Consider the following 27,810-nt stretch of genomic DNA (forward strand, 5'->3'; position numbering starts at 1 on the left):
CATGACCTCGTCTGAAACCTCAGATAAGACACAACCCCACCCCAGCCAATTCTCCAACCCTCATTCCCCCTCCTCATCCACTCCCCCCCCCCCCTCGCCCCTGCCTTACAACACACCTTTCCCACAGCCCCCTGTATATTTTTACCACTTGCAGGTGGGAAATTTGTGTGTTAAACCCCAAGGGAAAGAAAATACCATGGAGAATACCACCTGGTAAATTCAGTAATTCCCCAATCCTTGAGGTTTAACGTGTAATTGCATGGTCCTCATGAGTTGTTACCACACGGTAATGGCAATTACTGGTGTGGAGATTGCACCCCGCCAGTAACTTGTAATCTGGGCCATGGCAGCTACTTACATTGGCCCTATTTAGAAAAGCTTGGCTGGAGTAGGGGGGATAGTAGTGTACAGAGCTGTCCTTTCTTGCTTCCTCTATTTAGAATGCACTCATCCTGGCCCTGCGCAAGATAGAGAATCGTTCTATGTTCAGGAAAGCTCTTTAAATTCATTTATTTTATTGGTGATCTTCATATCTTTTCTGATGTTAGTCAGTTCAGCCTTACTGCATTCATTGCACTTTATAAGTAACAACTCAACTCATATCATGCATGTAAATGTTTTTAATATATTTAGTGGATGTCCTAAAGCATGAAACGCAGGGTCGGTAGCAATTTTAAAAGAAATCAAGCAGAAATGATGGTAATGCAGAATTGTCACTTGAGGGAATGCTCATGTGTCTGGCGCCTGAGCTACGGGTAGCCTGAGTGATAGCTCCTGATCAGCTTCTTGGAGTGCATTGTAAGACAGCTGTTGAATGTGCTTTAAAGTATGCCTTGTGTGGATTTTCTCTGGAATGGTGTCTTTAAAGAGGACGTTCACCAGCACTCCCCTTGTGTAAGCATTGTATCACTGTTCTTGGAAATAATGTAGTTTGGCAGCAAAATGCATGTGGAATCTTATTCTGCTGTCAAACTATGTCTGGGTCTTTCAAAAGCAGCATAACTTCGATTTTGTGTATAATAGAATACCAGTGCAAAAGCACTGCACAATGAAAACACTACTGTGTCGAGTACTCGTTCCAATGACACACTGGTCACCATGTTGTTTGCTTGATATCACTTCTGTGCCCCATTAAAGGTTGGCCTTTTTCATCCTCAGAGCAGTCTGATTTCTATAATAAGTACGGACACTTAGGAGAATATGATCATTCTCCGCAAAGAAGTTTTGGAGAAATTCATAACAAATGTTGCATTTTATAATGCACGTTGCACCTGCAGATTTTAAAACAACAGTGATACTTTGGTGGATTTCACACTTTATGTGCTGCAGGATCCAGAGCAAAATTAAAAGCATGGTTGTTTTATTATAAAATATGCTATTAAGCAGCATGATTTCTGTTGTTGTGGCTTCTTTGCAGGGCAGTGGCCATCAGCCACACATTCTATGTGTTCAGAGTTTGAAGGAATACTTGCATCCTTTGCATGCTAGAACACTATTTGTTGCAAAGTTATTTCAAGGCAACTACATGTTTTGCCTTTTCTTTATACCTGGTGTGTTGCTCCATCATCTGATATGAGACCTGCTCAACGTGGGTGTAGCATCTTCCCCAGCCTGATACCCACTGAATGACTACGCCACACACAGAGCTGTAAATCACGTCTTTATTCGCCTGCTTGTACCTGTGAACTCCACTTTCAAGTAAACTGTCATGAATTCTATTCTAGCGATTATGTCACTGATACAGAGTCCTCGGGGAGCCATAAATGTTTTGTTCTAAATCATGAAAGACACTACAGAGGGGTGCTGTAACAACTCTTTTATTTTTATTTAGAATAGTGCATAGGGCAGAGTAATTAATATTGCCATCTGAGTGGTACTCACTTATTCAATCTCAGGCGAATGGGAGATGTTTTAGGATTAAAATGTGAGACTGGTCAGTCACACATCCTAAAATTAGGTGTATGAATCCACTAAACTCAATTTTCTGAGACTTGTACATGTGTGGGCCTCAAATGAGCCTATGCTGCAAGGTCTCAATGAGGAGACTTAACATGTACCTTTGGGTAACAGCCCAACAGGAGGGTCTTTCTGATGACTGAATTAAAAACATTTCATGAGCTCACTGTCATCTCACAGAAGGAATTTTCAGAGAATTTCGAAAAAAAAGGAAATTGTATTGTAATAACTTGGCAAAAATTAGTTCTAAAGTGTTTTGCATTGAAACATGTAGAAGCTGATTTTTAGTTGTCAAATCACTCACTGCCCTTTTTAAAGATGTTGGTTAGTAGACTATAAACAATGTCAAATCCAATAAATCATGTTTACTGTTATCCCATCAAGTTTGACAAATTGTTTTAAAATGCTCAGTTTATCACTTTATTTTCTTCTATTGGTTCCTGGGATAGTTCTGCCACATTGTTTGAAATATTAAATCTGCCCCCAAGGATTAACCTTCTCGCCATTCTCGAAGTTTGGGTCTAGTTGCACCTCTGAGGTACATAGCAGATCATCCAAAGTGTTGCACTTTGAGATGCAATCAAATCTCTTATTTTTTCTATTTCAAGTCATACACATCAAATAAATTCATACAAAATTTCCAACACAATGCACCTGGAAGGGCGGCCCAGTTTTGGAGATATGGCATGTAGAGTATATCTTAATAGTAGTGCACACACCTGCTCGCATACTCTTACCTTCTGTTTCCAACAAAAGAACCCGTATCTTCTCTCAGCCAATCTTAAAGCCTTCAATGACTACATTGAAATTTCACATTTAGGAAATAGTAGTAATTATATTAAAGTGGCAACTTTTAGTCCAAATTCCTTAAAACTCCTGACTATTCAACTATAATGTTTTGGTAAATGCGCATTGATAAGGGGTGCTGCAATGATTAATGAAGTAAAGGCCTGCTTTAGATCTCGGCGAATGGAATACTGCATCACAAACGTGATGGATATCCCGTTCGCCGTATTACAGTTCCCATAGGATATAATGGGATCATAATACGGGAAATGGGATATCCGTCACATATGTATAGAGCATTCCCCTGCGCCAAGATCTAAATCAGCCCCTAAGATATTCATTTGCTCTCATTTGCTCTCATGAAAGTGCCAACATGCTAAAAATCACAAAAAAGTGTGTATTCATCGCACCGTGAGACACAGCCATCAAAATCATACATTGTTGTGCATTGTTTGTGCAACCAGTTTCACATGACCAATCCCTAACATGATTCATTGTCACTAATTTATGCATTCCCAAAGGTAAAGTACATTAGGAAATGTATGCTGACCACAGACCCTCAGGAGTTTTATTAAAAATATTGTTAAGTCTGGGTAATGAGTGACATGGAATGTGCAGAGAGGGGTGCATATGAGTGGACACTCCTCATGATCATGTCAGCGCAAAATGTGCACTGCCACAATCTATATTATAGGAGAAGCCGTACAAGCATCTGAGGCTGCTTCTGTAATACCAAAGCGCCCTGGGAGGCAAGAAGTAGACTAATTATGGTTAAAAGAATAGGGAGCCCCATAAAAATATTCTGTAGGAGTCCTTGTGGGTAGGAAATAATGTTTATCCAGAATGGAAATGCCTGCTATCCAGAAATTCTGCACCCCATCCTCTCTTCTAAATGGACTGGATTCTTCCATGGCAATTCGACTACTGTTGCATCAGAAATGGATGATTTCAGGTAACCAGATGGATCCAAAGATGATAGTGACTTTCTAAGAAACTGGTTGGTACGATGTCATAGACAGAGACTTTTTCTTCAAGTTTGGGTTGTTTCGACGCAGTGCCTGGGCACATCAACTTTTGCAGTGGAGTATCCAAAATGTCGCAATGGAGCCCTGTTATATTGGCCCGCTCAATGGGGTCGTTGTGCTCTGATTCACCAACACTTTTTTTGCAATCAGAAGGTTGGAGTAAAGCACAGAGGTTTACAAAGATCCACCCAGCTCTGAATTCCAAGCATCAATCATAATTTGGTCTCAGTCTCACCTCTTCTTTTAGGCCCCTGCTGTAACAGTCAAGCAACACTACTGCTAATGGATCCATGCACAACATCTAAATACGGCAGCGCTGGTTGATTTGCGGTATCATTACGGTGAAGCTAAACTTTTTTAGCGAAATATCTAGTTCTAATGTAGCCAAAGGGTTTGATAGCTCTGTGTCTACCACTTAGATAGGCAGTACAGAGTCTACATAGACTTAATACTAGGCCTGGTCGGAGATTGCAGAGTCCTCCTACGAACACGCTCGCCAACTTAGCGATTTCTCTCTCTCGTGCTCACCAACGTAACATTGGCGAGCACAATAAAAAAACTCTACTCTGCTCCGCGTCGCAGAGTTTTTCGGAACTCCGCTTGAAGTGGGGAAAGCTCTGCGAACTCTGCCGGCAGAGCGGAATTCTTCGCCCACCCGACTTAATACTGGCCATCTCAGTGGTACAAGCCAGCCAATGCTCAGGTTCAAATACTTCAAGTAGATTCTGTAATTACAGAATAGCTCTCTTCCTTTCGTTCTGATCTGCTCTTTCTGTCCTTGCTTACTAGTGCAAAGTAACTAAAATCACTCTCACAATCCTGACACCAGACTGCTCTGAAACTTTACAATCACAAATTATGTAAACATTGAACAAGTCCAAAAAAGTAAAAATAAATATGGGGGTATTTTGATATTTAAGCTGCTTTGCACATGTTTAGTTGTTTGAATCCTGTCTCACAAATACGTGAGGGAAATATGGCATACATAATTTACACTAGCATTGTTGTAAGTTACAACAGTTTTGCTAATTCACAAAACATTTTGATTTGCTCTGAAGAAATTCATGAAAAAATATTGGCATACCTTGGACTGTGAAAAGGGCATTTCACTGAGTTTACGTTAAATGTCTGACTATTTTCTCTGCTTTCAAATGAATGATTTTCAATTGAATATCCACACCAACGCAGAGAGTGGTTTATAACATTTTGCAAAAACACTGAAGTAAATTAAAATGAAATAAACCCTTTTCCTCCCCCGACAATTTTGCGGAGATTTTCGTTACTTTAGCCAAATCATTTAAACATGGATCATTCAAATGTAACCTAAATTTGCTGAGAAGTGTGGCTGATGAATTGACTTGATAATCGCATAGTATTAAACTGCTCACTCATATAGCACACACCTTGAAACTCTCACTTGTATAGCTCTAGTTTAAAACTACCAGTGAGTAGTTTACTCGTAACTGAGTAGACTATGCTAATTTATCACATTTATTTATGAGTGTTTCGCTTTGTGCCTCACAGGAATCCCTATGGAGTTAAAATCAAAACTAAGCTGCTCTGCTACAGGGGCAGGGGTAAGTTCAGCTTTAGAAATCACAGGCTTTACAAGAGAACTCAAACTTATTAACAAGCATATAATTGGAATGATGGAATTGATAGCTACTATAACCACTATTGCTCTATGCTGGTTTAATGAAAAGGTCAACATGTTTTCTCGCAAATCAGACAAGAAAAATGCGAGACCCAAAAATAGCAGAAACAAACATTTCCACTAACTGTTTCCACTTGTGCACATCAGCAAAAGTGATGACTTATTCACGATGAATATCAAATTCAATGCCTTTAATGTCAATCCCTATGCCTACATCAACTTTCTTCTAACAGGATACCCCTACACTTCTACTGGAGCCTGGGCCCTAAAGGTCATCACGAAATCAGTCTAAGGGGCATATTTATAATCTGTTTGCGCCGGATTTGCGTCGTTTATTTTACGCAAATCCGACGCAAGGCTAGCTCCATATTTATACTTTGGCGTTAGACGCGTCTAGCGCCAAAGTTCTTGGAGTTTGTGTCATTTTTTAGCGTGGACACCTACCTTGCGTTAATTATACGCAAGGTAGGCGTTCCCGTCTAAAAAATGACTCCCAGGCCTGTGCACCTTATTCAAACTCCCGTGCAAAAATGACGCACAGGAGTGGGCGGGCCTTAAAAAATGACGTCCAGCCGCATTTGCATCATTTTTTAACGCCTGCTCAGGGCAGGCGTTAAGGGACCTGTGGGCTCGGAAGGAGCCCAGAGGTGCCCTCCCATGCCCCCAGGGACACCCCCTGCCACCCTTGCCCACCCCAGGAGGACGCCCAAGGATGGAGGGACCCACCCCAGGGCCATTAAGGTAAGTGCAGGTAAGTATATTTTTCCGTTATTTTTTTGTGGCATAGGGAGGCCTGATTTGTGCCCCCCTACATGCCACTATGCCCAATGACGATGCCCAGGGGACATAAGTCCCCTGGGCATGGCCATTGGGCAAGGGGGCATGACTCCTGTCTTTGCTAAGACAGGAGTCATGTCAATGGCGTCTGGGCGTAAAAAAAAAAAATGGCGCAAATCGGGTTGAGGCAAAAATTTTGCCTCAGCCTGACTTGCCCCATTTTTTGACGCCCAAGCTCCATTTTCCCCTACGCCGGCGCTGCCTGGTGTGAGTCATTTTGTTTTACGCACACCACTCCGCAGCGCCGGCTAACGGCGGCTAAGGTCATTCAATAAATACGGCGCCCGCATGGCGCTTTGGAATGGCGTTAGCCGGCGTTAAAAATTTTGACGCACAACTGCGTTGGCACAGTTGTGCGTCAAAAAGTATAAATATGGTCCTAAGTGTTCAACCATTCATAGATGTCAGCTGACTTTAGATTGGTCAAAATCAAATTCAATCCAAGACATTCTGAGTGGCAGCTTTGATCATAGAGGTTCTTCAAAAACAGTTTGTTGATGTCCAGTCCCAGCAGTTCTCAAACCAGTTTCTCTGTCAGCAAAATATGTCCATTGAGGAGCTGAGTACCTCTACCTAGATACTTGATAGTCTGACTAGTGGTGGCTCACTGTCATTGTCACCTTGTTCACTGGTCTCTGGCTCCATATTGATTGTATCTAGGATGCTCTCTTCAGATACAAAAGCTCTCATTCTCTCTCCCCTCTTTGGCTGCTTCTTGTTTCTTGACCCCATCTATTCTCACTGCTTGTCCTTTCTCCAGGCTCAGAGTCTGCACTTACTGCTTCTTCAGTTTGGGTCACTGCAGTTACTCTTGACTCATTCAGTGCAGGCCCTGCACTTGTCTCAGATTAGCTTTGAGACACTTGTGCACACTCTCCTTCTTCTCTCTGAGTTCTCCAGGTGAATTGGATTCGACCCTTTCAAATCATTAGTGGCTTTCACCACTTCTTCTCTAGCTTGTCTCATTCTTTGAATGTGCGATGCATAAATCCAATTTGAAAGGCCTCCACATTTAATAGCAGTGTTCGTGATCAGGCCATAGCATTGGAGGTCCAGGTTTGACTTCCTCACATGCTCCTTTACCAGTACCCAGTCACCATGTTTGAGCTCATGGCACTGCTCCTGCCTTGGCAGTGGAGTCACCAATGTAACCTTGTAAGAGATAGAACACACAACATCAGCCAGGCCTTTGCAGTAGTCAAGAACCATGTCATCAGTACAATTTTACAAGCACAGCTGCAGGCACGGGGGAATCCTCATGGCGCTACCCATGAGAATCTCATGGATGGACAATCCTGTCCTCTGATCCAGAATGCTTTTCAGATTCATCAGTACCAATGAGAGGGCATCAGGCCGTTTCAAGGACGTGGATGCACACAGTTTATCAAGATGGGACTTAAGCATACCATTTATCTGCTACACTATTCCTGAAGCATCAGGTCTGTGACTACAGTGGAACCTCTGATATGCTGCAAGCCTGCACAGAAAAGTTTAATTACCTCATTCTTGAAGTGACTTCCGTGATCTGATTCCATAGAAAACTCATTCTCATTCTTCGTACATCCTGCCTTTATCCACCTCACCTGCTCACATTCTGGCGCCTCAGCCTGCAAATTCTTCACCTCTTTTCACCTATCAGCAACAGTCAACTGAAGGCTTATAGATGTGTTCATTTTTGGACTCGTTCAAAAAATACCCATTGAAAGTGCAAGACCCTGGAAAGCAATATTTGGCTACTTCATTCGCACAGTGTTTGACAGCAGTAACACAACCATTTCCACTCCTATGTATGGCGCATTTCACAATGGCTACTTCAGCCGGCATCTGTAATGCTTCCAACAGGTTTATAACATAGTGCCCATTTTTTATAGGAGAACCAGGCAATTCCATAAAACACCTCTAGACCAGTGGTGTCCAAAATCGTGGGCCACACAAAATCTGAAAATCTGTAGTGACTATCATTGTAGATGGTGACTCTTAGGGCCATATTTATACTTTTCGCCGCACAACTGCGCCAACGCAGTTGTGCGTAAAAAAATTTAACGCCGGCTAACGCCATTCTGAAGCACCATGCGGGCGCCGTATTTAGTTAGTCGGCACTGCAGAGTGGTGTGCGTCAAAAAAAATGACACACACCAGGCAGCGCCGACGTAGGGGAAAATGGAGTTTGGGCGTCAAAAAATGGGGCAAGTCAGGCTGAGGCAAAATTATCGCCTCAACCCGATTTGCGCCATTTTTTTTTGACGCCCAGACACCATTCACATGACTCCTGTCTTAGCAAAGACAGGAGTCATGCCCCCTTGCCCAATGGCCATGCCCAGGGGACTTGTGTCCCCTGGGCATGGTCATTGGGCATAGTGGCATGTAGGGGGGCACAAATCAGGCCTCCCTATGCCACAAAAAAAAAAAAAAAATACTTACCAGCACTTACCTTAATGTCCCTGGGGTGGGTCCCTCCATCTTTGGGCATCCTCCTGTGGTGGGCAAGGGTGGCAGGGGGTGTCCCTGGGGGCATGGGAGGGCACCTGTGGGCTCCTTCCGAGCCCACAGGTCCCTTAACGCCTGCCCTGAGCAGGCGTTAAAAAATTACGCTAACGCGGCTAGACGTCATTTTTTTTGACCCGCCCACTCCCGTGCGTCATTTTTGCACGGGAGTGTAAATAAGGCGCACAGGCCTGGGAGTCATTTTTTAGACGGGAACGCCTACCTTGCATCTCATTAACGCAAGGTAGGTGTCCACGCTAAAAAATGACACAAACTCCATGAACTTTGGCGCTAGACGCGTCTAACGCCAAAGTATAAATATGGAGTTCGTTTTGCGTCGAATTTGCGTAAAAAAAAACGGCGCAAATCCGGCGGAAAACAGAGTATAAATATGGCCCTTAACTTGTCAGGTTCTTTCAAAACACAAGGGCAGCCCTTACTCAGCTAGAACCAGGGAATAAAGTATTGTCAGAGACACAGCAGTTTTTAGTCAGAGCAATTAGTTCAGCTGCCGAATCAACTGATGGCAGTAGCCTACCATGCCCAGAAACATCCTAACTTCTCTGTGCATTTAGGGAGGGTTCATCTGCAGTATGGCAGAGATTCTCTTTAGAGGCACTTCCCTTGGTCCTTTTTCAACATGATGTCTGAAAAACATGACCTCTTTCTGACAGTACTGCAATTTCGTCGGGACACCTTATGTGCATTATCAGCGAAATGATTCAGAAGACCAATGGTATCCTGTGTGTTGTTGATGCCACTAGTAGGTCATCAATGTATTGGACCAATACTGAGCTGCAAGGCAACTGCAGAGTTTCCAGATTCTTTTTCAATATCTCATTGAAGATCAAGGGGATTTCTATATATCCCTGAGGGACTCCATACTATGCCAAAACTCTATTTCGGAACCGGAACACAAAAATAAACTGGCTATCCTCATGCAATGGGATGGAAAAGAAGGCTTGGTACAGGTTGATGACAGTAAACTACTCAGCCTCACGAGGTATCTGAAACAATATTACAGCAGGATCCGGTATCACATGACAACATGTGTGAACAATGTTACAGATTTTTCGCAGGTCCTGCACAACCTGCCATTTGTTATTTGAATTCTGAATCCCCATGATTGGAGAGTTACAAGGGCTCCATAGAATCTCTTTAAAATGCCCTGCCTTACAATGGAATCAATTACAGGGATAAATCTAGCCACCACCTCTGGTGAGAGGTTGTACCAGGGCAATCTGGAGAACTCTGCGTTTGCTTTATGGTCGTTCTCATAGGTTCAATGCCTTTGATCAGGCCAATGTATTTTCCAGTGTAATCCCAGACTACCTCTCTTGCGGAGGTCCTCAAATCAGGGGAGAAGATTCTTTGTTTAGGATCTGCTACCTCATTGTGTGTTTGGAGTTCAACACCATCCGGTCTACTAAAAGTCACACCATTGAGTCTGCATAAAAGATCCCTACCTTACAAATTGACAGGGCTAGAATCACATATCACAAACTCACATATCACAAACTGACGGCCCTCCTCTAGAAAACCAAGCTTCACAGGGACCTTGACTGAAACAGGGGTCACAATCTATTTATTGGCAACACCTACAACTTGGACTTGTTTTCCTGAGAGGGATTGGTTTGGAACCTCCACTGTCCTTACAGTGGAATGGAAAGTTACAGTGTTGATTAAAAAGGACATGGGTATCCACTCACTTCTCCATCAACACAAGGGCCACTTTGGTCTCCTTCTTAGCATGCACGAAATATGCAGTCTTCCTCCCCTATCAGGCACCGTCACTCCAATTGGTCGAACCCTGTATCTCCAAAACTACTGAACACCAGGAACTGGAGGTAACTGTCTTAACTCAAAAAAGGGGTTTGATGACCTCTGAGGCTGGAATTTTCAATAAACCTCAGGATAAATTACACTGTGTTAATGGGGCATGGAGCATGTTAGAATTTGGGGGTATTGAATTTGAACATTTGAAGCTGGCAAACATTCAACTTCAGTAATTGCATTTGTTTCAGATTAGACCTACACTCTCGCTTCCAGTGGCCCAACTTGTTACAATAATGACACCGTGTGGTTTTCCTTGACATGGATATATCCATTCCTGAACTCAAATCAACCAGCACTCCTTTTCCTCTACCTTGTGAGACACCATTCCCACCCTGTATGTTCTGACCCCCATCTGGATATGCAACTTCCTGCGTTCTGGCACCATAACCAGGTTTTGCCATAAGGGGAACATTCTGAAAAACTTTCTGAGTTCATTTTGTGTGTGCTAACATGAACTTCTCCTTGATTTTCTTTTGTCTAGCTTCCAAATCATCACTGCAATACTTTGTAAAGCACAGAAATCTCATCCAGAGGCTTTGATTTACAACAAATCACATTCTGTTGAATGTGCGAACTAATCTTGGGACACAAACCAAAATCAAACTGAGACACAAAATTTGTGAGGTTTCCATGTTCAGGATTTTTTGTGGTACTATTACAAATAAAGTCTTGCATTGGCCTTTTGTAAAAGGCATGCACCGACTCTTTGGATGCCTGTGTAGTTCTCAGGATTATCAACTGATCAAACTTGTTTTGAAGAACTTTAGTTTTTAATAAATTACAAACCTGGTGATACTTTTCCATACCATAGCAGACAGGGCATGAGTTTGTTCATCCCTCAGTGGCTCTGAGGTTGGCCATTGAGCAGCTACTTTATGCTCAGCCCACAAATCATTGAGGATCACGATGTCAAAGAATGTGTTCGGATTTTCTCAAAGTACCCCTGAAATCTTCACAGATTCGTCAACCTGTATATACAAAATATCAGGACCCTGGCTCAGCTTTGAAAATTACTTAGTATATGTGAAAAGATCACCACAACTCCAAGGCACATACACATACTCTCCTCCATGCACCTCCTTCAATAGGTAAGCCTTTACCTCAGAGTCACTCCTCCCATTCCCATCTGTCACTTTTTCATCATTTGTCTTAGTTTTCATACCTATCTGTCCCTACATCTCTGTGTATTACTCAATAGATGAATGCATCTAGTTCCTGTAGTTGCACTTTTAACCCCGGGGTTCTCATGTTCTTGAGGGCATCTTCAGGCATGAAAATCCTAAAATTCTTCCTTAGGGTCTTCTTTTGGAAAGGTCAGTACCAAGTAATGTAGCTATCACCTCAAGAGCCTCAAGTATCACACAAACGCGCCTAGCACCTTCTGTGCAAAGAAAAAAAAAATATTGCTCATTATACCTGTTAGAAATAGGGTCTTTGGTTGGCAGTCGGTTACCCTCTGTCCAAGCAAGGACCCTCACTCTAGTCGGCGTAAGTCACACACAATCCAAATTATTCTGTGCCCACCCTCTGGTAGTTTGGCACTGAGCAGTCAGGCTTAACTTAGAAGGCAATGTGTAAAGTATTTGTGCAATAAATCATGCAATAACACAGTATAGCACCACAAAATTACACCACACAGTGTTTAGTAAAATATATAATATTTATCTGCTAAGATGCAGGTCAAAACAATTAAAAAGCAATATATGTCTCTTTCAAGTTGTAGGAGACTGGCCTGGCTTATAGTGGGTACCAATGGTACTTACACCTTGTGCCAGGTCCAGTTATCCCTTATTAGTAGTGTTCTATCAGCTTAGGCTCGGAGGTGGATTGGCCACCTAGTCAGGTAATCACCTATCAGGAGGGGTCTCTGACGTCACCTGCTGGCACTGGCCACTCAGAGGCCTCCAGAGTGCCCTCACACCTCTGGATCCAAGATGGCAGAGGTATGGGACACACTGGAGGAGCTCTGGGCACCACCCCTGGGGTGGTGATGGACAGGGGACGGGTCACTCCACTTTCCTTTGTCCATTTTCACGCCAGAGCAGGGACTGGGGGTTCCCTAAACCTGTGTAGACTGACTTATGCAAGGAGGGAACCATCTGTGCCCTTCAAAGCATTTCCAGAGGCTGGGAGAGGCTACCCCTCCCCAGCCTTTAACACATATTTCCAAGGGGAGTGGGTGTAACACCTTCTCTCAGAGGAAATTCTCTGTTCTGCCTTCCTGGGACTGGGCTGCACAGACCCCAGGAGGGCAGAACCCTGTCTGTGGGGTGCCAGCAGCAGTAGCTGCAGAGAAAACCCCAGAGAGCTGGTTTGGCAGTACCCGGTGTCCTTAGTGGAGCCCTGGGGATGCAAGGGATTGTGTCCCCAATACCAGATTTGGCATGGGGGAACCATCCCATGACCTTAGACATGTTACATGGCTATGTTTGGAGTTACGATTGTGAAGCTACATATAGGTATTGACCTATATGTAGTGCACACGTGTAATGGTGTCCCTGCACTCACAAAGTCCGGGGAAATGGCCCTGAACTATGTGGGAGCACTTTTGCTAGTGCTAGGGTGCCCTCACACTTAGTAACTTTGCACCTAACCTTCAGAAAGTGAAGGTTCGACATATAGGTGACTTATAAGTTACTTAAGTGCAGTGAAAATTGCTGTGAAATAACCTGTGCGTCATTTCACTCAGGCTGCAGTGGCAGTCCTATGTAAAGGGTTGTCTGAGCTCCCTATGGGTGGAAAAAAAATGCTGCAGCCCATAGGGATCTCCTGGAACCCCAATTCCCTGGGTACCATGGTACCATATCCCACGGAATTATAAGGGTGTTCCAGTGTGCCAATTGAAATTGGTAAAAGTGGTCAGTAGCCTATAGCGACAAATTTAAAGGCAGAGAGAGCATAAGCACTGAGGTTCTGGTTAGCAGAGCCTCAGAGACACAGTTAGTCACTACACAGGTATACACATTCAGGCCACAAACTATGAGCACTGGGGTCCTGGCTAGCAGGATCCCAGTGAGACAGGCAAAAACAAACTGACATACATGTAAAAATGGGGGTAACATGCCAGCAAGATGGTACTTTCCTACACCCCCCAAACGAGGGACAATAAGGCTAACCTTGCCCAGATGAGTCTTCATTGTCTATGTTTAAATATCTGGAGAGTCCATCTGCATTGGAGTGGGTACTCCCAGGTCTATGTTCCACTGTATAGTCCATTCCCTGTAGGGAGATGGACCACCTCAACAATTTAGGGTTTTCACCTTTCATTTGTTTAAGCCATAATAGAGGTTTGTGGTCTGTCTGAACAATGAAGTGAGTACCAAAGAGGTATGGTATAAACGTCTTCAAGGCCCAGACCACAGCAAAGGCCTCCCTCTCTATGGCAAACCAACACTTTTCTCTAGGGACAACCTCCTGTTGATAAAAGCAACAGGTTGATCCTGTGTTAAGCTGTGATAGAACTGCCCCTACTCTTAATTCAGAAGCACCAGGTTGAACTAGGACATTTTTGGAGTAACAAGGGCTTTTCAGGACAGGTGCAGAGCACATGGCCTGTTTGAGCTCATCAAAAGCCTTTTGACAGCTACCTAGCTGTCATATTACCTTTTTAGGCATCTTCTTTGATGTGAGGTCATTGAGAGGGGCAGCTATAGTGCCATAATTCTTTACAAACCTCTTGTAGTACCCTGTGAGGCCTAGAAAGGCTCCCACTTAGGCTTGAGCTTTAGGGGGAGCCCATTCCATAATGGTTTGGATCTTCCCCTGCAGTGGTGCAATCTGTTCCCCACCTACCAGGTGGTCCAGATAAACCACTTTCCCTTTTCCTATCTGGCACTTTGAAGCCCTGATAGTGAGGCCTGCCTTTTGCAGGGCCTCCAGAACTTTCCACAGGTGGACCAGGTGATCATCCCAGGTGGAGCTAAAGGCAGCTATATCATCTAGATATGCTGCATTAAAAGCTTCCAATCCTTGGAGGACTGTATTCACCGCCCTCTGAAAAGTGGCAGGTGTATTTTGCAATCCAAAGGGCATAACAGTGAACTGATAGTGCCCTCCAATGGTTGAAAATGTTGTTTTGGGTTTAGCATCTTCTGACAACTTAATCTGCCAATACCCTGCAGTTAAGTCAAAAATGCTTAGATACTTGGCGGAAGGCAGTGTATCTATTAGCTCATCTGCCCTGGATATAGGGTGAGCATCAGTTTTGGTTACTTGATTGAGACCCCTATAGTCCACACAAAACCTAATTTCCTTTTTACCATCTTTACTATGAGGTTTGGGGACAAGCACCACTGGGCTGGCCCAGGGACTTTCAGAAGGTTCAATCACTCCTAGATCTAACATTTTCTGTACCTCTTGTTTAATGCAGTCTCTGGCATGGTCAGGCTGCCTATAAATCTTACTTTTGACAGGTAAACTGTCTCCAGTATCAATTGTATGCTCACACCAGGTAGTTGTACCTGGAATCAGTGAGAAGAGGTCAGAGAACTGATCAAGGAAATGTATGCAGTTGTCCTTGTGCTCAGCAGTAAGGCAATCTGCTAACACAACCCCCTCTTCTAAGCCATCAGCTTCAGTGGTGGAGAAGAGGTCAGGGAGAGGGTCACTCTCTTCTTCCTGCCCCTCATCAGTGCCCATGAGCAAGGTTAAGTCAGCCCTGTCATAGTAAGGTTTTAGGTGACTGACATGAAGCATCCCAAGGTGGTTTCTGGCAGTGCACAGGTCTGCCAAATATGTGACCTCACCTTTTTTCTCCAAAATGAGATGGGGCCCACTCCATTTGGCTGGGAGTGCTCTTGGGGCCACAGGTCCCAATACCCACACCTTCTGTCCTGGGTGGTACTGAGTCATGACAGCCTTCTGGTCATGCCATTGCTTTTGGAGCTCTTGGCTGGCCTGAAGGTTTTTACTGGCCTTTTTCATGTATTCAGCCATCCTAGATCTGAGGCCAAGTACATAATCCACAATGTCTTGTTTGGGAGCTTTTAAAGGTTGTTCCCAACCCTCCTTCACAAGAGCAAGGGGACCTCTTACAGGGTGTCCAAAGAGGAGTTCAAAGGGGCTGAAGACCACTCCTTTCTGGGGTACCTCCCTATAAGCAAAAAGGAGGCATGGCAACAAGTTTTTCAGGGAGTCCCATTATCATGCCTTTGAGAGTTTTATTAAACCTCTCAACCAGTCCATTTCTCTGTGGGTGATTAGGAGTAGTGAACTTGTAAGTTACACCACACTCCTTCCACATAGCTTTGAGGTATGCAGACATGAAGTTACTACCTCTGTCTGATACCACTTCCTTAGGAAAACCCACTCTGGAAAATATTTCCAGGGGGGCTTTTGCCACTGCAGGAGCTGTAGTGGTCCTTAAGGGTATAGCTTCAGGATACCTAGTGGCATGGTCCACTACCATAAGGATAAATCTAATTCCTGAAGCTATTGGAGGGTCAAGGGGGGCAACAATGTCAAGCCCTATCCTCTCAGAGGGCACCCCAACAACTGGTAGTGGAATTAATGGGGCCTTAGGTGTGCCACAAGTCTTGCCACTGACTTGGCAGGTGACACAGGAGCGACAAAACTCCTTGGTGTCCTCTGACATATGAGGCCAGTGAAACAATGGAACAAGTCTGTCCCAAGAATTAATTTGGCCCAAATGCCCAGCCAAAGAAATATCATGAGCCAAAGTCAGAAGAAACTCCCTATACTGCAAAGGGATGACCAATCTCCTGGCAGCTCCAGGTTTAGTGTCCCTTTACTCAGTATAGAGCAGGTTGTCTTCCCAATAGACTTTATGGTTATCATGATATCCACATTCTGATGTTTGACAGCTTGCTGTCTTAAACCCTCTAGTGTGGGACAGGTTTGCTGTGCCACACTCAGCTCTTCCCTAGCATGGGCCCCCTGCACCCAAAAGCTCAGCAGTGTCTGCTGCCAGCTCATCTAGTGTAGGTTCTGCTCAGGGAGAGGATTCCTCTTCCTCAAAAGGGGAATCTTCTGGAGAGGGAGGGATAGTGGGCAAGGATTTACCCTTTCTACCCCTAGCTTTTGGGAGCACTTGGTCCATTTTTCCAGGATCCAAGCATCACTGTCCTCCTTGCTTCTGGGCCTGAGCCCTTGTGAGAGCAAAGATATGCCTTGGAATGCCAGCATTGCTGCATGAGACTCCAACTCCACTTCAGCTTTGATGTCTCCAAATCATTGCCTAATAAGCAGTCTAAAGGTAAATCAGTGGCTACCACAACTTTCTTTGGACCAGTACCCCCCCCCGGTTGAGATTCACAACAGTCATGGGGTGGCTAAGAGTGTTGTTATGAGCATCAGTCACTTTGTACTGCTGACCAAGTAGGTGTTGTTCAGGGGCAACCAGTTTTCCAATCACCATAGTGACACTGGCTCCTGTATCCCTGTAGGCCTCAACCTCAACACCATTTATTAGGGGTAGTTGCTTGTACTTACCCATGGTAAGGGCACAAGCAAACAAGGTGGCAAAATCGATACCACCATCAGAGATTGAAACAGCCTCTGTGGTCTCCCTAACAAGACCAACCCCAACTACATTACCAATGGTGAGCCCAGCTACACATTCTGATTGGCTATTTCTAGTGTTCTTCCCACTACCACTGCTGTTACTAGGGGCACTAGAGGACGCAGTTGGGGTTGTGGTAGTGGGAGCCTTGGTGTTTTTCTTTGGACAAATAGAATCACTTGCCCAATGGCCTTTACTTTTACATAAATAACACCATGGCTTATTTTGATTGTTTGAAGAGGATTTGGACCCACATCCCCCAGATGATTTTTGTGGGCCAGATGAAGACTCAGAATTATGTTTGTCTTTGTCCCCACCCTTGTCAGAAGACTTACCATCCTTCTTCTTGCCATCTTTGTCACCACCTGTATGAGCTTTTCTGCTCACTCTTGTTCTGACTCATTTATCTACCTTCTTACCCAATTCTTGGGGAGAGGTCAGATCTGAGTCTACCAAGTACTGATGCAACAAGTCAGACACACAATTATTCAAAATATGCTCTCTCAAAATTAGATTATATAGGCTTTCATAGTCAGTCACCTTACTGCCATGTAACAATCCCTCCAAGGCCTTCACTGAACAGTCTACAAAGTCTGTCCAGTCTTGAGAGGACTCTTTTCTGATATCTCTGAACTTTATCCATTTTTGTTCAGTTAAGCACATCCACCTAAGAGTGCATCTTTCAAAACTTTTTAGTTGTTGGCATCACTCTCCCTGACAGTAAGGAGTCTGTCCCTACCTTTGCCAGTGAAAGATAGCCACAAGATAGCATCCCACTGCCTTTGAGGGACCAACTGCACCATACAGGCCCTCTCAAGTGCAGAAAACCACTTGTTTATGTCACCCCCCTCCTTGTAAGGGGGGACAATATTATGCAGGTTTCTTGAATCTGTTTCTCTAACAGGATGACTATCAAGATTGCTGCTGCTGCCACCATGGGGAACTAACCCCAACTTCTATCTTTCCCTCTATACACATAAGGATCCCCTGTCTAAGGCCAACTGCTGCTGTATTAGCTTCAGTCTGGCCTCTTCTAACCTCAGCTTTCTGAGTTCCCTTTCTAGGATGTTATCCTCAGGGTGGGAGGGTTGGGAATTCTCTGACACAGAGGTAATGTGGGAATTAGCAGAAGTGACCTTTCTCTAACTACCTGAACCCTAGTGACCTGGCCTTTTGGAGTGAAAGGTGCCCTACTGATGTGTGACTCCCTCCCACTACCAGCTTCACTAGGTGACCTGATAACTGGAAGGTCTTTGGAAGCACCCTCCCCAGAGTCCTCAGGGGCCTCCCCTGATTCTACCTGGGTACCCCCCTACTCTACCTCCTGATCCTGGGTTTGACCAGTCTGGTTCTGGTTACTTTCAAGGAGAAAGCTAAGAAGGAGATATTTGGTAGGTTTCTTACCAATCCCTAGACTCTTTTTATACAAAGACCTCTCAACCTTTTAAAGTTTAAACTGTCATACGTTGTCTGCACAACTTTGGGAGTGGCCTCTACTACAGACATAGTTGAAAGAAAGAGTTTAGGGGAGAGAGAAAAAGTTTAGAAAACGTTTAAAGAAAAGAGAAAAACTTTTTCAAACTTTTCTGAAACTTTTTTGAAAGTTTTTAGAAATAAAGTAAGACTGTTAAGGTTACCTGTGTATATTTCTAAGTATTTTTAATATGTTTTTTTATGAAAAGCACCAATGACAAAGTGGTAGAGCAGTTACAAGTACTTATCCCAGTGCTGCACCACCAATGTAGGAGGCTGGCCTGGCTTATAGTGGGTACCAATGGTACTTACACCTTGTGCCAGGTCCAGTTATCCCTTATTAGTAGATTAGTAATGTTCTAGCAGCTTAAGCTGATAGAGGTAGCTATAGCAGAGCAGCTTAGGCTGAACTAGTAGACATGCAAAGCTCCTACTATACCACTTATATCATATAGGTACTATATCATAAGAAAGACAATACTCAGAGTTACTAAAAATAAAGGTACTTTATTTTAGTGACAATGTGCCAAAAATATCTCAGAGGATATACTCCATTAGGAGGTAAGTAAAATACACAAAATATACACACAAACCAAAACCAGGTAAGTAAAGCAGTCAGAAAGTAGTACAAACACTGTAGACTACAATAGGATGCAGTAGGCCTAGGGGCAACACAAACCATATACTAAGAAAGTGGAATGCGAACCACAAATGGACCCCTAGGCTAGTGTAGTGTGTAGGGGGTCGCTGGGAGTGTAAGAAAACACTAAGGGTGTCCAAGATACCCCAACCCAAGGCCCTGGAAAGTAGGAGTAAATTACTACTATTTCCCCAGAAACACACTAAAGTTGTGATAAAGGATTTTGCAAAGACTACAACAGACTGCAAAGCACTGAAGACGGATTCCTGGACCTGAGGACCTGTAAAGGAAGGGGACCAAGTCCAAGAGTTGTGAAAGTGTCCAGGGTGGCAGGAGCCCACTAAATCCCAGACAAAGGAGCAAAATGGCTGCCTCCAGATGAAAGAAGCTGAAGAACAACCAAAGGTGCTAGGAACTTCTCCTTCGTGCAGAAGATGTCACACGGAGTCCTGGAGGATGCAGAGTAGTTTCCTTGGCAAAATACTGCAAACAAGCCCTGCTAGCTGAAAGAGTCTGCAGTTGAAGAAGAAGGGTGCTGCCCGGGCCCAGGTAGGACCAGGATGTCGCCACTTGGGAGAGGAAACAGAGGGGGCCCTCAGCAACGTAGAGAGCCAACGTACAAGAAGGTAGCACCTGCAAAAGTCCTTCAACACGGGTTCAAGAAGTCTGAACACAGCGGTCGTCTCAACACTGCAAAAGAGGGGCCCACGACATCGGAGATCAATTCAGGGAGCTGAGCATTGCAGGACACTGAGCTGGCAGGATTTTGTGGAAATGTGCACAGAAGCCCTTGTAGCTGCAGTTCACACGGTGCACAGGATTACTGTCTGGAGAGGGGAGGCAAGGACTTACCTCCTCCAAATTTGGACAGTTGGACCACTGGACAGTCTGGGTCACTTGGGTGAAGTCTGGCTTGGCAATTCAGGATGGACTGTTCCTATAAGGAACAGGGCCAAGACTGATTTGCATATGGCTGGGTCCAACCTGGGGTGGCGTGGTGGTGAGCAAAAAAACGATGGATTAAACCCAGATCTTTGTGACTGGGGGTGAATGTTTGATTTGCTCTGCATTCCGTTGATCATCTGTTCTTTTTGCATTTGTCGCCCCAAGTGGGAAGGGTATGCCCAGACATGGGTCCCGTGCTCACTGCGCCACTGGATTCAAGCTAGCCTAGCTGATGAAGGGTGACACCCTGAAACCGGTCCTAGGATGCTTGTTTCCAGTCCAGGGAGGGCCTGGCTTGGCAGTTCGGGCTGGACTGTTCCTATGAGGAACAGGGTCAAGACTGATTTGTATATGGCTGGGTCCAACCTGGGCGTGGTGAGCAAAAAAATGATGGATTAAACCCAGATCTTTGGGATTGGGGGTGAATGTTTGATTTGCTCTGCATTCCATCCATCATCTGTTTTTGTTGCTATGGGTTACCTAGGGCATACCATAGGGGTGACTTATATGTAGAAAAAGGGGAGTTTTAGGCTTGGCAAGTACTTTTAAATGGCAAGTTGAATTGGCAGTGAAACTGCACATACAGGCCTTACAATGGCAGGCCTGAGACAAGATTAAGGAGATACTTAAGTGGGTGGCACAATCAGTGCTGCAGGCCTACTAGTAGCATTTATTCTACAGGCCCTGGACATATATAGTGCACTTTACTAGGGACGTATATGTAAATTAAATAATCCAATTGGGTATGATACCATATTTCCATGTTTAAAGGGAGAGAGCATATGCACTTTAACACTGATTAGCAGTGGTAAAGTGTGCAGAGTCCTAAAGCGAGCAAAATTGAGGTTAAAAAAAAGAGAAGGAGGAAGGCAAAAAGTCTGGCGGTGACCCTGCAGAAAGGCCATTTCCAACAATACCCATCTATGGAACCCAACAGTTCCTTTTGTGTTTTTTTCCAACTCTACAATCACTCCTACTACATTTAATGCTCTTAAGGTGTTGTCAGTTTCTGGTGACCCGTGACTCCGGGCTATCAAGCTCTACAGTTGGCACTCTCACAACAGGAGTTGTTCCTGTTCAAGTCTTGCTCCCATCTCTTCAAAGGCATCAATCCCAGGTACAACTGTGGTCATTGTAACAGTGGGCATGAGAGATGTTGCAACAGTGGCATTAGTCAGGCACATTAACAGTGGAGCCAGCAATGGAATGAGTGGCATAATCTGGAGAGCTGTTAGTGGAAGGGGGCATTATCTGTGGATTCGGGAGAGGAGTAGGTACTAATTGTGGAGTGGAAAGTGGAATGAGTGTTACCTTTGGAGTGGAAGGGAACCAGGCATTCACCGTCTGAAGAAGCCCTACTCAGCAGGCATACTAGGACCTGTATTTACAGGTGGTGGGAGTCCCACCAATGGTTGATTTCCGCAGTTTATATGGAGATGGATGATAGGCCAATAAGTCTTCTAAAAAGTAATCACTAGAGTCAGCATCACTGTTCTCACCTTTTATTTCAGCCTTATTCTCCTCTTGTGCTTTCCTTCCATTATTTTTTCCACTGGGCAGTATGGGGAACATCCTAATTCCCACAATCAAATATATCCTCCACACCTGATTTTCTGCATCCCACTTAGCGTCCATCCAGCTACAAACTGTCCCCTTCGACTTTGTCTAGTATTTTTCCTTCTCTTTCGTTTGTTCTGCCCATTCCCAGGCATTCAAAGCTTCATATTGGGCTGTCCTGGTTGGGGCTTCATCTCATGTAGCACTCTCTTCAAATTTTCAATAATGTTCAAATTAAAGGTACCATAGGGAGGAACCTGCAGGGACCTTTAGTTTGTGGTGATCTTATTCCTTTACGTAAACTGACATGAATAAACCGACCTGCGTTGTCATGTGATGCACAAGCATGCCCTCAGGGCCCTTGCCTTCGCAGACAGGTAATCTCACATAGACCGTAAACAAAGCCCCTAATTTCTTGAAAAATGTCATTTTGTCTCTATGTATAGTGCAAAACAAATTTTAATAACTTCAATTGAAGTATCCAGCAAACCACGACAAATCACAAAATGATGTGCAACAACACCATTTTCCTGTCTCTGTGCAACACCACAGAACTGACTTCTCAAACCATGGCACCCTCTGACATAACAACGAATCCCAGCATTGGACACGCCCCAACCAACCACCACCAGCGCAACACCCCATGACGCATATCACAGCTCCTCACAGCAACTCTCACTCAACACCACTCAACTTCACACTAAAATTATTAAACGCAAGAGGAAATTCTTGTCACTTCCACTGCTAGAGAATTCAAAATACACGATCACAGTAGGGGAATCAAGGAATAATGCTGTCCTGAAGCTATCACACATGCAAAGTGAAATTTGAACCAGCAGTAAATCACTCTGACTAGTGCGGTCTGCTCCTTTGCACAAAAGGATTAACCAAGCACCAATCTAAATTAGTACAGTATTACTCAATGTTTATCCCAGTACCTTAGACTTCGACGAGTCTGATAACCAAAGCTTCAACCTTTACATTAAGCATATTTCACTCCCAAGGTACAAGCAACACATAAAAACAACACCACAAGCCGCATTTCAACATGGAGCCCTCCTGGACTCAAAATGAACAACACACCACGCAACACACTAACTCAGCAAAACCCACCAAACTCATCAAAATCCATCAAACGCAAAGCTTCAACAGCACAGAACTAAACGCATAACCCCATTGTTCTTACAGTGCAAGGACCTTGAAATAACTACAGGAACTCTGGCATACTGCCAATATGTTGCCCCACAGTAATGAAAGACACCAGTGAATGTGCAAACAATTAAGGTTTATTTGCACATTAGTAAAGTTACAATCTCAATTAAATCAGATAATCATAAATCAATAATCACCTGAATACAGCATATGTGAATATAGTCCAGGCAATTCAAAAAAGTAAATGAGAAGCCAAGTTATTTAAAGGTAGAACAGACAAAAATTTGTGTTTTTGGTTTCCCTAAAGAGAAACTCACTAATGATAAGGTAATGTTGCAGGCAAGATCAGGGAATGGTGATTCTCCAAGTAACATACAGAGATAATCTTGATTTCATTAAAGACAATGGAGGCTAGCATTATGCATAAACCTTTTATTGCTGCCCCCAACATGCAGCCCTTTAAAGAACATCAATACATCATAAAACATATATTCCAAGTTAGAATCTTAAAAAGCATATAAGTGCATGTCACATAAACACATTCCTCTTTAGGCTGAGATGAAACATACGATCTTCTTCAGACTTGATATATTGAAAACCCTACTGCAAAGAGTTATCTGAAAAAAGAAAACAATATTGGAACATTTGACTTATTGCAAAATATAAAACTGCAAAACTTGTAATCTGTAAAGGAAATACACATTTTAATAATACCATAAAATAGCAAGTCAATACAATACAAATATACATGTTAGGGTATAATAAAAAGTTCCAAATAAACCCAAGCAAATAGCAGTGAAAGAGGTGGGTGGGCTAATGCAAGCTTCAGTTGTCTTTAGTGAAATCAAGATTCTCTCTGTATGTCAATTGGAAATCGCTATTTCATTACAAGAATGGTGGCTATCATTATGCATGTTTAAAGCTCTTCAGCGCCAGACTACTCACATGCTCTACTGGGGTTAGATAAGAATTTGCAAAAATACTACCACTTAACCAGTCTGCCGTCTTGAGAATGGCAGCAAGGGTACCACCTGCCTAAAAAAACTTGCTGGCCATAGCATGCCTAGAGGAGTGAGCTCCAAATATGGATAAGTCAATTCCTGCTTCAGACATCACTGTTCTTACCCACCGTGAAATTGTAGTCATTGACACTGCCTTATAGGGTTTCACAAAAGAAATTCATAATTCATTTTTCCCATCAGCTCTAAATTCTAGCATTCTTTGCTTATAAACCCTCATGCAACTCACAACACACAATGCCCTACAGTCCTTGAAATAAAGATAGAAAATATTTTCAGACATGGTTTTTGTCCGTTTCCAAATATCAACATGAACTCTATCTGGGGAATACAATGTCTGAAACTTTCCTAAATGAGATTAGACAGAGCAAGGTCGCTAATTTCAAAGATATTTGCTTCAATGAAAGATATGCATTACCCAGCCAGGAAACAAAGAAATCGCCTCTGGGCATTAGTGCGCTATATAAGTATTATTTTCATTTCATTTTTCATTTCATTTTCAAAAACGAATTCAACATTCCATAAAGAATCATACTGGAACATGGGTGGTCTTTTAAGCCTTATTCTCTTTGTCACCCTACGGATCAAAGGATCACTGCTAATCACAAAATTATTTACCAGGGCATGATAACCAAAACACTTGGGCCCGTATTTATACTTTTTTTAGCGCCGCATTTGTGCCGCTTTTTTACACAAAAGCGGCGCAAACTCACAAAATACAATTGTATTGTTTTTTAAATAAAGCAGTTTTTTTTTAAAGTGTTGCCCGTTTCTTTTTTTAAGGAAAAAAGGGTGCATTACAAAAAAAATGAAAAGTTTCCTTTTCATTTTTTCAGAGTAGGCAGTGGTCCCTGGGACAACTGCCTGCTCTGAAACAATTTTGACATCCCCATTCACAAAGGGGAAGGGTCCCTTGGGGACCCCCTCCCGTTTGCAAGTGGGTTACTTCCAATTTGAAATTGGTGGTAATTGGGATTGTTTTTGCGCATTTCAGGTCGCAAAATAATCATACACCCCCTGAGACGAGCTATTAAGAAGGGGCTCCCTTGGCACGGCCCTTCCTAGTAGCAAATTGCAAACCCTATTTTGCGAGTCGGTAATAGGTTGGTACATGGTACAAAGCCATTTAGCAGTCACAAATGGCAAATTTTGCCATTTACGACTGCTAAATAGCTTTGTACATCTGGCCCCAAGTTCCTTTCCAAGCACTAACCACACCACTCCTGTTCCTGGTAACTGGCACCCATGATTCATTCAATAACTGTTAAGCCTCTCCTAAAAGGCCGGAGTATCTATTTGATCTCGTGAAATTTTCTAAACAAAAGGTTAATGCTCCCCTCTAGAACTAAAAGGTACTCCTCCGCTTCTTGTCCTATTAATAGACTTGAATGCACTGGTGTCAGATGGGGCATGTCTACTGCAATTCCATTACCCCGGGGGACCACATCTGAGAGTTCCAAAAACGGAGTCACTAGAATGATGATGCACCTTTCCTCGCGAACCTTTAACAATACACTCTGAATCACAGCAAACGGGGGAAAAATTTAACATCCCTTCCCCCTCTATATCTGTATTAGTGCATCTCCTGCAAATGCTTTGGGATCCGGGCTCCAACTGTAAATTCTGTGCAAATGAAAGGTCAGTCTGCTCACATATAAATCTACCTAAAACAGACCCCATAGATCCTGGATCTTCTTGAAAAACACCAGATTCAGCTTCAAAATGCTAGAATCTTTTAAGTTCCTTGAATTCCAGTCTGCTCTCTTGTTCTGCTGAATTAAGTCTGCCTTTAAGAGTATTTTCTGTTCCCAACAAAAATAGCAATACTCTGACCCCCTAGTCGATTGATGTATCATACTGAAGAAAAGTTGTCAATTTGAACCAAAACCACACTGTTTGTTATGATTGTCCTGAAAGTAATTAAAGCATTTAGGGCCAGATGTAGCAAAGTTTTGCGAGTCGCAAACGGGCAGAATCGCTATTTGCGACAGTGCAAAATCGGAAATGGGATGCAAAAAGCCCATTTCCGACTTGCAAAAAGCGATGGGACCCGTTTGCGACTCGCATCAGTTGCGACCCCATTTTGCGACCCGCAAATTGCAAGTCGCAATTTGCGAGTCGCAAACCTTATGCAATTGCAACTCGCAAATTGCGAGTAGTCGCAAAAAGCCCATTTTGCATGTCCCATTTACCACTAACTCAGAGCAGGTGGTAACCATTACCAAAGTATAAAAGGAGACCCAGAAGGCATCTGGGTTACTCAAAATGGCGGAGATATACCTGATAGCAGTGAGAAGGAGAGTCCACGCAGCCCAGCAGAGGAGGAGGAGGGGCCACAGACAGGAGAAGATATATAGAACAAGGCAGACTCTTTTTCAGCAAACTGAGGAAGAGATCTACGATAAATACCGCCTTAGCAGCGCAGCCATCCTAGAATTAATTGATTTACTCAAACCACAGCTAGAACACCAGACTCTGCGTGGCTGCGCCATCCCTACGCATGTGCAAGTGCTATGCTCACTGCACCTCTTGGCCTCAGGGAGCTATCAGGGGGTCATTGCTGTGGCAGGTGGGGTATCCCAAAGTGCAGTGTCAAGGTTCCTCAGGGCCTTCCTAGATGCCTTAGTCACGCACATGTCTCACTTCATATACCTACCAAGGAATGAGGCAGAAATGAACAGCACCAAGCTGGACTTTTACCGCATTGCCCACTTTCCCCATGTCATAGGGTGTGTAGATGGGACACACATTCAAATATGCCCACCTGCAAATCTGGAACACCTTTTCCGCAACAGAAAGTGTACCCACTCACTCAATATTCAGGTTGTTTGTGACGCCCATTATGTCATCACCGACATTGTAGCTAAGTTTCCAGGCAGTACCCATGACTCATACATGTTTAGGCATAGTGGGATACATCAACGCCTGGAACGTGGGGAATTCGGAGACGGTTACCTCCTAGGTAGAGCTACCGACACTTGCAGACATACACACAGGTCACTGTGCACGACAATATGGACTTCATAACAGTTTACTTTTTGTGCCCAACAGGTGACAGTGCATATGCTCTTAGGCCTTGGATCATGACTCCGTTTTTAACACCCAGCAATGATTCAGAGAGGCAATACAACAATGCACATAAGAGGACCAGGAACCTGATAGAGCGCACCTTCGGACTCCTGAAAGCAAGATTCAGATGCCTCCACCGCAGTGGAGGTGCCCTCCAGTATACCCCCATTACCGCATTCAAAATTGTGGTCACATGCGCCATCCTCCACAACATAGCCACCTGACGTGGGCTACCTCTCACCCCTGCAGACCCAGATCCTGATGATGAAGAGCAAGAACAACCACATCGCCATCATGGGGATAGGAGTATCGCTAATCAAGGCAGACTGAGACGGGAACACATTGCAACACAATATTTTGGAAGGTACGTGTCAACTCCAACCATACTCACCTATTGACCAAAAAGCCCATTTGTTAAGCGACAAAAAAATAACTGTTTTATTTGTGCATTAATGAAACTATTTACAATTACTGATTGTCCATGGCCATGAAAATGCAAACCAGGCATGTGGCACATTAACGTCATGTGCCACATCTTATGGTCCAGGGTGATCTCTAAGACCTTCTGCCCCTCCTGCCAGCCTGGCTGCTCCCTGGTGCTTCCGTGGTGCTCTGCCTGCTACTCCTGAGCACCCTGCTGTCAGTTACAGAGACACTGCTCACAGTCGAGCCCTCCTCACTGTCCTGGGGTGTTTCCCCTGTGCCCCTCGACATATTGCGTGTCTCCATAATGTCTATGATGTGGGTCAGACGTCCCAGGGCCCTAGCCACATCCCCAGCAAAATGGCCCATTTCCACCTGCAGCCCAACTGTCCTCCTCGACAGGCCTGTGGTGTTGATGGCGAGCCTGCCGATGG

The sequence above is a fragment of the Pleurodeles waltl genome, chromosome 4_1, assembly GCF_031143425.1.
Source record: "Pleurodeles waltl isolate 20211129_DDA chromosome 4_1, aPleWal1.hap1.20221129, whole genome shotgun sequence".
Lineage (NCBI taxonomy): Eukaryota > Metazoa > Chordata > Amphibia > Caudata > Salamandridae > Pleurodeles > Pleurodeles waltl.